Genomic DNA, 10,992 nt, shown 5'->3' with positions numbered 1-10,992 from the left:
TAGACACGTTCTACATCATTTCATTTTAATGCAGTCTAGACAGATGAGGATTTATTATGGAGGGACCTACCTTTCAGGTCTTTTCTCAGTAACTCAATGTCTCTTCTGCCCCTAATCTTGACAGCTCTCTTGTGGGGTACATTTGCCTCATAATCCTCATTGTTGATCTGGATTGTCACTTTGCTGTTGTCTCTCACAGCCTCCTCCAGGTTGTAGTTGGTGAAAATGTCAGAAGACACCATTGTCCCACTGTGGTTTTGGTACTGCCACTCCACCAGGCTGCTCACCAGGAAAGCTTCCTGTCTGTAGTTCTCTGCCCTCTCCATAACCAACAAAAACGAGTCACAACTTCTGCAGCTCTGCTGGGTATGTACATAGTCAATGGTAGGCTCCGAGGGGACTCCTATGGTAGGTACACCTATATCTCATCTCCTGGCAGTAGTACTGTAGTCTACTTTATCACTGACCTCAACCCAGAGTCTCTTTTGAGCGTTCAGTCAGTCCACTGACACCCCTATCAGATCACAGCAAAATCACACTCTACTTGAACAGAGCTATGCTCAGTCATAAGGCATCAAAGCCAAAGGAACTAAATAATATTAAGAAATGCTATAGATGGAAGAAAAATAGTGTGGAAATCTACCAAAAACAATTAGGCAACAACAAATTTCTTCTAGAAATGTTCTTGGACTAAAGGTTTCACTGTAATAGTGAAGGTGCAAACTTGGCAGTAGAAAACCTAAACAGTTTGACCTCTCAGCTTCACTATCAAATCTAGAAATGTAAGTCAAACAACATAAGAAAATTACCAACACTGACAAATGGTTTGATGAAGAATGCAAAAACATAAGAAAGAAATTGAGAAATCTATCCAACCAAAACATAGACACCCAGAAAACCTGAGCCTATGCCTTCACTATGATGAATCACTAAAACAATATGTGACGTAGAAGTCCGTCACTGGCCGCGGGCAGCATTTGGTACTTTAACGCACGCACACATTCATCACTCCTCCCTACTCCGTTATCAGATAAGTTAACAATGTGGGTCGACACACAAGTTAACGTCTCTATCTTAGTACATACATTTCACACTTACTTCAGTAACCAGTTAGGGTATAAAGAAATAAAGACAGGTGTTCATATTTAATATAAGCAATATTTAGTATACTTATCGATGTTATGGATGAGCGCGGTTGTTTGTTCTGTTCCTCTCTCTCTCCATCTCTATAGCTTACGGGTATGCTGGATAAGGACCCGAGCTAAGGGAATTGGGCTTACTTTGTAGTGCCTGTCCGGAATGGCTCATTAATGTAAATGGGAATACTGGAAGACACTGTCAGTAGTGATGTCATTTTGTAAATGTTATATTGTGATGTTGTTCCATAAACGTGTTGCAATGTATATATTTTGGTATGTTTAGATAAATGGAAACTGTAGGTTGAATAGGTAATTGCTTAATTAATTAGTGTTAATTGTTCTGAGGGGAGGGGCTACCCCTACAAAAGGAGCCTCTCTTTCAGTTCATAGAGAGGCATTTTTGGATTGAGCTGTGGGTGGGGCAGCATTGTTTTTAAGCTGTCCCATAAGGTATATGTTTGATGGCAGTACTGTTGTTTTTGTTCCGGAATCACTATGTAAATAAACACCTTTGCACAGAAGAACTTTTGCGGCTCCGCCATCTTTTTATTTTTTATAGAGGTTAGGTTTTCCAGTTTAGCCTTCTGGCCTACTCTACGTGACATATGGTGGCAGCAGTGGGATGGTGCACCGCAAATCAGTGAATTCCAACAAGAGAGGTAAAGGAATGCGTACAGGATTGCGTTCTCAGCAGCAGCATCAACTGTCAGAAAAGGTAATTGAAGTTGAAACGGGGTGGAATACCATGGAATCTTCTGGTGAAGAGGTTAATTATGAGAAACTAGGAGCCCGACCAAGGGGCCAAACACAACCAGAACTGTTTGAACTACCGGTTGAACCAGCAGATACAGCAATAAGAGACCAGCTGACTGAAGGAGCAGTTGGGGGACCAGAACCACACCCAACCATGGTAGCCCTTTTCCAGCAACTTTTCACCTGCCTTGAGAAGAGGGACGAAGACCTCAAGCAGGAGTTCCGGGTCCTACGCCAATCTATCCTCACAGCTCCTCACCAAGCGGAACTCGTCAGTGAGAGCCCAAGATTGGGTCTGCCAACACCAGGACGACAAAGGCTTGACGCAGCAGGGACTTCAACTCCACAGCAGGATCCCCAAGCAGTAATGAGGCCAGCCCCAGCACCAGGAGACCAGTCCAGCAGTGTTAACGTTCATCTTCCAGCATTCTTGAGGAAGGAGCCAAAGATGCCCTCATACCAGCAGGGGGAGGACATTGAAAACTACTTGCTGAGGTTTGAGCGAATGGCCAAGACGTGGCAGTGGCTGGAGGCAGAGTGGGCCTGCAGGCTTGTCCCATTGCTCACGGGCAAGGCCTTAGAGGCTTACACAGCAATGGATGAGGGGCTGTCCAACGTCTACAAGGGCTTGAAGGAAGCGCTGCTGGTGAAGTTTGACATCTCCCCGGAGACCTACCGTCAACGCTTTAGAGCTGCATCGACGCCATCGGGTGAGTCACCGACAGAGACGTACCACCGCCTCAAGGGTCTCTACCGACGATGCGTTCGACCAGAGGAGAAGACACAGGACGAGATCGGTGAGGTCATCATCCTCGAGCAACTTCTACTAGTTCTACACACGACATTCGAACCTGGGTTCGAGAGCACGAGCCCAAGGACGGGCTTATGGCGGCCAAGCTTGCGCTGCGGTACCTTAATGCACGTAAAGGGGGCCCACCACGACCTGCAGCACCCGCTCCAAGGAGTCTCCGAGACACAAGGGACATCAGAGATACCCGAGATGGTGGAGGTAACTCTGGGGGTTATGTGTCTGGGAGGAGGGAGGTAAGGGATCATGCAGTTCGCTCTGATGGGAGGGGTCTGACCTGTTTTTACTGCCGACAGCAGGGGCACAAGGCTTCAATGTGTCCGCTACGTAAATCCAAGCTCTCAGGTTACTGTTATGTGCCCAGAGAGGGGGATGGTGTTCAGAATAGACAGACTGGGGAAGGGTCAGTCTTGCTACCTGTAAAAGTGAATGGTAAAAGTCTTACTGCAATGATTGACACCGGCAGTTCCCTGTCGTTGATCAGAAAATGTAATGTACCTGTTAATGACATTGATTACGGTCACCAGACACTGATCCAATGTGTCCATGGTGACCAGTCACAGCAGCCCACAGCTGAACTCACAGTGGAGATTCAGGGTCAGAAATACCTCCTCAAAGTTGGGGTAATGGAGAAGCTACCTTTTGAGATGATTTTGGGGAGGGATGTGCCTGTACTCTCTGATCTGTTGGGAAGTGTGGGGGGTCAGCTATATGAGCAGTCAGTTTGCCAGTCTGATGTTCAGGTGTCATGTTCAGTTGTCACTCGTGCCCAGGCCAAAGCTGGTTTACAACCTCTGCCTGACTTGTGTGATAGTCTGTGTGAGGGGAGAACCAAAGGGCCCAGAAAGTCACGCCGCAAGCGGCGTCTTGAGAAGTATGTGGGAACCCCTGTACCTGTTGCTGATGTGTCTGGGTTAGAAGTGCAATGGGAAGTTCCACAAAATTTTGCTACACTGCAGAAGTCTGATGAAACCTTGAAAGGTTTATTTGATAAGGCCTTAGCTGGGGACAGCCAATCTTCATGTGGGGGAATATACACAGTAGACAACCACATACTGTACCTTGGGTCAGAAGCAGATAGCAGGAAGTTAGTGGTGCCATCTACATGTAGACCACTTGTTCTCAACCTTGCACATACAGTTCCATGGGCAGGCCATCTAGGGCAACATAAGACCTATCTTAGGCTAGGCTCCCGTTTCTTTTGGCCCTCCATGTATACTGATGTACAAACATGCTGCAAAACATGCCCCACGTGCCAGAAAACCAGTGCTGTCCGTAGGTCTGACCGGGCTCCTCTATGTTCACTGCCAGTTATCTCTACCCCATTCAAGAGAATTGCAATGGACATTGTTGGACCCTTGGAGAAGAGTAGTGCAGGTTACCAGTATATATTGGTGATCTGTGACTATGCCACCCGGTTCCCAGAAGCCTTCCCACTCCGTTCCATAACCACTCCAAAAATAATCAGTGCTCTTGTTCAGCTCTTTTCTCGTGTAGGAATCCCTGATGAAATCCTGACGGACCAAGGCACAAACTTCACTTCACGACTGATGGTTCAACTCCACCGACAGCTGGGCATTAAAGGCTTGAGGACCACTCCCTACCATCCCCAAACGGATGGGCTCGTAGAGAGATTCACTCAAACGTTCAAGAACATGCTGAGGAAGTTTGTGGCTGACACTGGTAAAGACTGGGATAAGTGGTTACCCTTTCTGCTTTTTGCTTACAGGGAGGTGCCTCAGGCATCGACAGGTTTCTCGCCATTCGAACTCCTCTATGGATGGCCAGTGCAGGGACCACTGAACCTGCTGAAGTGCTGGGAAGGTTCCCCAGTAGCTACCTCAGGACAGGGGATTGTCCAGTACGTTCTCCAGATGCGAGACAGGCTGGAGCGGTACCGAGAGGAAGCTAGGGCAAAACTTCAGAAGGCCCAGAAGCGAGGTTATGACCAGCACGCTCGCCACAGAGAGTTTAAGCCAGGACAGAAAGTCCTGCTCCTCCTTCCCTCGTCTACCAGCAAGCTCCTTGCGCAGTGGCAAGGGCCGTACCTAATCGGGAGGAAGATGGGTCCGGTGACCTACGAGGTGCTGCACCCGGACAAGGGTAAGGAGAAGCAAACCTACCATGTGAACCTCCTCAAGGCCTGGGAGGAGAAAGAGGAACTCTCCAAGGTAAAATCCTTTCTGGTCCGCAGAGTAGAAGAAGAGGACGAATCAGATGGGGTCACAGAGGCATGGAAAGGACGAGCAGAGGTCATATTGGCTCACCTAGAAGACACGCAAGATGAGCTGAAGCAGCTGTTTGGCAAGTATCCGGCCCTCTTCAGTCAGAGGCCAGGAAGAACCAAAGTCCTGGAACACGTCATTCGTTTGAAGCCTGGCCAGAACCCTGTCCGCCAGCATCCTTACCGTGTGCCTGAGAGGCTGGTGGTAGCCCTCAAAGAAGAGGTCCACACCATGATAGAGATGGATGTTGTCGAGCCATCATCAAGTGAATGGAGCAGCCCTATTGTCATTGTCCCAAAGAAGGATGGCTCTTTGTGTGTCTGCATGGACTTCCGTAAGGTGAATGCCATCTCCCAGTTTGATGCCTACCCCATGCCCCGCATTGACGACTTACTGGAGAGAATCGGTAGAGCTCATTACATCACCACATTGGATCTCTGCAAAGGGTACTGGCAGGTGCCCCTGGACGAACAATCCAAGGCCTACACTGCGTTCCGGACACCGATGGGCCTGTTCCAGTTCAAGGTCATGCCGTTTGGCCTTCATGGGGCCCCTGCGACTTTCCAGAGGCTGATGGACAAGGTCCTCCAGGACTGTGATGATTACTGTGCTGCTTACTTGGACGACGTGGTGATCTACAGCCACTCCTGGGAGAAGCACATACAGCATCTTAGCAGAGTCCTGGGGAAGATCCATGATGTAGGCCTCACGCTTAACCTCCTGAAGTGTGAGTGGGCAAAACAGGAGACAAAGTACCTGGGTTACCAGCTGGGTAAGGGTGAAGTTCGACCTCAGGTGGACAAAGTGGAGTCCATCAGGAACAGCCCTCAACCCAGAACCAAGACACAGGTGAAGTCCTTCCTAGGTCTGGCAGGATGGTACCGGAGATTCATTCCGCAGTTTTCGACCATCGCTGTCCCTCTGACCAACCTCACTTCAAAGGTGGCCAGCAACCCTGTGAAGTGGACTGAGGAGTGTGAGGAAGCCTTCATGATACTGAAAAAAACGACTGTGCTCATTCCCTGTTCTCCAGACCCCTGATTTTCAGAAGAGGTTTCTTGTGCAGGTGGACGCTTCGGCTGTGGGAATTGGAGCTGAACTGGCCCAAGGGGAGCCAGGAGAAGAGCTTCCTGTACTGTACCTGAGTTGGAAGCTGTTGCCGAGGGAAACCAGGTATTCAACAATCGAGAAGGAGTGCCTGGCTATAAAGTGGGCCCTAGATAGCCTCCGTTACTACCTTCTTGGGAGGGAATTTGACCTGCACACAGACCACAGAGCACTGACCTGGATCCAGACCATGAAGGACCGGAATTCTCGTGTGACCAGGTGGTATCTGGAGCTCCAGCCTTTCAGGTTCTGTGTCCGTCATAAGGCAGGAAAAGAAAATGTCACGGCAGACTACCTATCCAGGCTCCCGAACCTGGTCGCTTCAGGAGAGGAGGAAGGTAATGTGACGTAGAAGTCTGTCACTGGCCGCGGGCAGCATTTGGTACTTTAACGCACGCACACATTCATCACTCCTCCCTGCTCCGTTATCAGATAAGTTAACAATGTGGGTCGACACACAAGTTAACGTATCTATCTTAGTACATACATTTCACACTTACTTCAGTAACCAGTTAGGGTATAAAGAAATAAAGACAGGTGTTCATATTTAATATAAACAATATTTAGTATACTTATCGATGTTATGGATGAGCGCGGTTGTTTGTTCTGTTCCTCTCTCTCTCCATCTCTATAGCTTACGGGTAAGCTGGATAAGGACCCGAGCTAAGGGAATTGGGCTTACTTTGTAGTGCCTGTCCGGAATGGCTCATTAATGTAAATGGGAATACTGGAAGACACTGTCAGTAGTGATGTCATTTTGTAAATGTTATATTGTGATGTTCCATAAACGTGTTGCAATGTATATATTTTGGTATGTTTAGATAAATGGAAACTGTAGGTTGAATAGGTAATTGCTTAATTAATTAGTGTTAATTGTTCTGAGGGGAGGGGCTACCCCTACAAAAGGAGCCTCTCTTTCAGTTCATAGAGAGGCATTTTTGGATTGAGCTGTGGGTGGGGCAGCATTGTTTTTAAGCTGTCCCATAAGGTATATGTTTGATGGCAGTACTGTTGTTTTTGTTCCGGAATCACTATGTAAATAAACACCTTTGCACAGAAGAAATTTTGCGGCTCCGCCATCTTTTTATTTTTTATAGAGGTTAGGTTTTCCAGTTTAGCCTTCTGGCCTACTCTACGTGACACAATACAGAAATACACTACGGGAAAAGAAGGAACAGCATGTCAGAAATCAGCTCAATGTAACTGAAGAATCCATAGAATCTAACCACTTCTGGGAAAACTCTAAACAAACAACAACACAAAGAGTTAACTATCCAAAATGGAGATGGATGAACCACTTCTCCAATCTTTTGGGCTCTATAACAAAGAATAAACAGAAAACACATATACATGATCAAATACAAATCTTGGAATGAACAATTAAAGACTACCAGAACCCACTGGATTCTCCAATAACATTGAATGAACTGCAGGACAAAATACAAGCCCTCCAACCCAAAAAGGCCTTTGGGGTTAATGAAATCCTAAATTGAATGATCAAATATACAGACCACAAATTCCAATTAGCTATACTTAAACTCTTTAACATCATCCTCAACTCTGGCATCTTCCCTAATACAGTGAGGGAAAAAAGTATTTGATCCTCTGCTGATTTTGTACGTTTGCCCACTGACAAAGAAATGATCAGTCTATAATTTTAATGGTAGGTTTATTTGAACAGTGAGAGACAGAATAACAACAACAAAATCCAGAAAAACGCATGTCAAAAATGTTATAAATTGATTTGCATTTTAATGAGGGAAATAAGTATTTGACCCCCTCTCAATCAGAAAGATTTCTGGCTCCCAGGTGTCTTTTATACAGGTAACGAGCTGAGATTAGGAGCACACTCTTAAAGGGAGTGCTCCTAATCTCAGTTTGTTACCTGTAAAAAAGACACCTGTCCACAGAAGCAATCAATCAATCAGATTCCAAACTCTCCACCATGGCCAAGACCAAAGAGCTCTCCAAGGATGTCAGGGACAAGATTGTAGACCTACACAAGGCTGGAATGGGCTACAAGACCATGGTCAAGCAGCTTGGTGAGAAGCTGACAACAGTTGGTGCGATTATTCGCAAATGGAAGAAACACAAAAGAACTGTCAATCTCCCTCGGCCTGGGGCTCCATGCAAGATCTCACCTCGTGGAGTTGCAATGATCATGAGAATAGTGGGGAATCAGCCCAGAACTACACGGGAGGATCTTGTCAATGATCTCAAGGCAGCTGGGACCATAGTCACCAAGAAAACAATTGGTAACACACTACGCCGTGAAGGACTGAAATCCTGCAGCGCCCGCAAGGTCCCCCTGCTCAAGAAAGCACACATACATGCCTGTCTGAAGTTTGCCAATGAAAATCTGAATGATTTCAGAGGACAACTGGGTGAAAGTGTTGTGGTCAGATAAGACCAAAATTGAGCTCTTTGGCATCAACTCAACTTGCCATGTTTGGAGGAGGAGGAATGCTGCCTATGACCCCAAGAACACCATCCCCACCGTCAAACATGGAGGTGGAAACATTATGCTTTGGGGGTGTTTTTCTGCTAAGGGGACAGGGACTTCAACCGCATCAAAGGTACGATGGATGGGGCCATGTACCGTCAAATCTTGGGTGAAAACCTCCTTCCCTCAGCCAGGGCATTGAAAATGGGTCGTGGATGGGTATTCCAGCATAACAATGACCCAAACCACACGGCCAAGGCAACAAAGGAGTGGCTTAAGAAGAAGCACATTAACCTCTTGGGGCTAGGTGGGACGCTAGCGTGCCACCCGTGGTGCACTCCATCAACAGCAGGTGCATTTCAAGAGCGGCAAATTTGAATCCAAATAAATGTCAAAATTCAAATTTTTCAAAAATACAACTATTTTACACCATTTGAAAGATAAACATCTCCTTAATCTAACCACGTTTTACGATTTCAAAAAGGTTTTACGGCGAAAGCATAAATTTAGAGTATGTTAGGACAGTACATTTACAAGAGTTGTGTGTAATGTTTTGTCAAGTCAAAGACAGGGTCACCAAAACCATAAAACCAGCTAAAATGATGCACTAACCTTTTACAATCTCCATCAGATGACTCTCCTAGGACATTATGTTAGGCAATGCATGCATTTTTAGTTCTATCAAGTTCATATTTATATCCAAAAACAGCGTTTTACTATGGCATTGATGTTGAGGAAATCGTTTCCCTCCAATAACCGGCAGTCAAGTCAGCGTCACAAATTAAATAATTAAAATTAGAAAACATTGGTAAAATATTATATTGTCATTTAAAGAATTATAGATTTACATCTCTTGAACGCAATCAACTTGCCAGATTTAAAAATAACCTTACTGGGAAATCACACTTTGCAATAATCTGAGCACTGCGCCCAGAAAAATACGCGTTGCGATACAGACTAGACGTCATGTTGGGGAGATCTAAAATCGAAAATACTATGTAAATAATCCATTACCTTTGATTCTCTTCATCAGATGTCACTTCCAGGTATCACAGGTCCATAACGAATGTAGTTTTGTTCAAAAAAGCTCATCATTTATGTCCAAAAATCTCCGTCTCGTTAGCACATGATGTAAGCCAGCCGGACTTCTCGTCATGAACGAGGGGAAAAAATATATTTCCGTTCGTTCAAACATGTCAAACGTTGTATAGCATAAATCATTAGGGCCTTTTTTAACCAGAACATGAATAATATTCAAGGTGGACGAATGCATACTCTTTTATAACGTATTGGAACGAGGGTACCCAACATGAACTCGCGCGCCAGGTGTCTAATGGGACATCATCGTTCCATGGCTCTTGTTCGGTCAGATCTCCCTCCAGAAGACTCAAAACACTTTGTAAAGGCTGGTGACATCTAGTGGAAGCAATAGGAAGTGCCAAAATATTCCTCAGCCCCTGTGTTTTTCAATGGGATAGGTTTAAAGTCAATACAACACATCAGGTATCCACTTCCTGTCAGAAAATGTCTCAGGGTTTTGCCTGCCAAATGAGTTCTGTTATACTCACAGACACCATTCAAACAGTTTTAGAAACTTTAGAGTGTTTTCTATCCATATATAATAAGTATATGCATATTCTAGTTACTGGGTAGGATTAGTAACCAGATTAAATCGGGTACATTTTTTTTATCCAGACGGGCAAATGCTGCCCCCTTGACCCAACAGGTTAAGGTCCTGGAGTGGCCTAGCCAGTCTCCAGACCTTAATCCCATAGAAAATCTGTGGAGGGAGCTGAAGGTTCGAGTTGCCAAACGTCGGCCTCGAAACCTTAATGACTTGCAGAAGATCTGCAAAGAGGAGTGGGACAAAATCCCTCCTGAGATGTGTGCAAACCTGGTGGCCAACTACAAGAAACGTCTGACCTCTGTGATTGCCAACAAGGGTTTTGCCACCAAGTACTAAGTCATGTTTGCAGAGGGGTCAAATACTTATTTCCCTCATTAAAATGCAAATCATTTTAGAAAATTTTTGACATGTGTTTTTCTGGATTTTTTTGTTGTTATTCTGTCTCTCACTGTTCAAATAAACCTACCATTAAAATTATAGACTGATCATTTCTTTGTCAGTGGGCAAACGTTCAAAATCAGCAGTGGATCAAATACTTTTTTCCCTCACTGTATTTGGAACCAAGTACTGATCACCCCAATCCACAAAAGTGGAGACAAATTTAACCCCAATAACTACTGGGGGATATGGATCAACAGCAACCTTGGGAAAATCCGCTTAATTATCATAAACAGCAGACACTTACATTTCCGAAGTGCAAACAATGTACTGAGCAAATGTCAAATTGGCTTTTTACCAAATTACCATATGACAGACCACATATTCACCCTGCACACTCTAATTGACAAACAATCAAACCAAAACAAAGGCAAAGTATTCTCTTGCTTTGTTGATTTCAAAAAAGCTTTTGACTCAATTTGGCATGAGGGTCTGCAATACAAATTGATGGA

This window comes from Salmo salar, chromosome 11 (assembly GCF_965601325.2).
Source record: "Salmo salar chromosome 11, fSalSal1, whole genome shotgun sequence".
Classification (NCBI taxonomy): Eukaryota; Metazoa; Chordata; class Actinopteri; order Salmoniformes; family Salmonidae; genus Salmo; species Salmo salar.
This window is presented reverse-complemented; position numbering follows the sequence as displayed.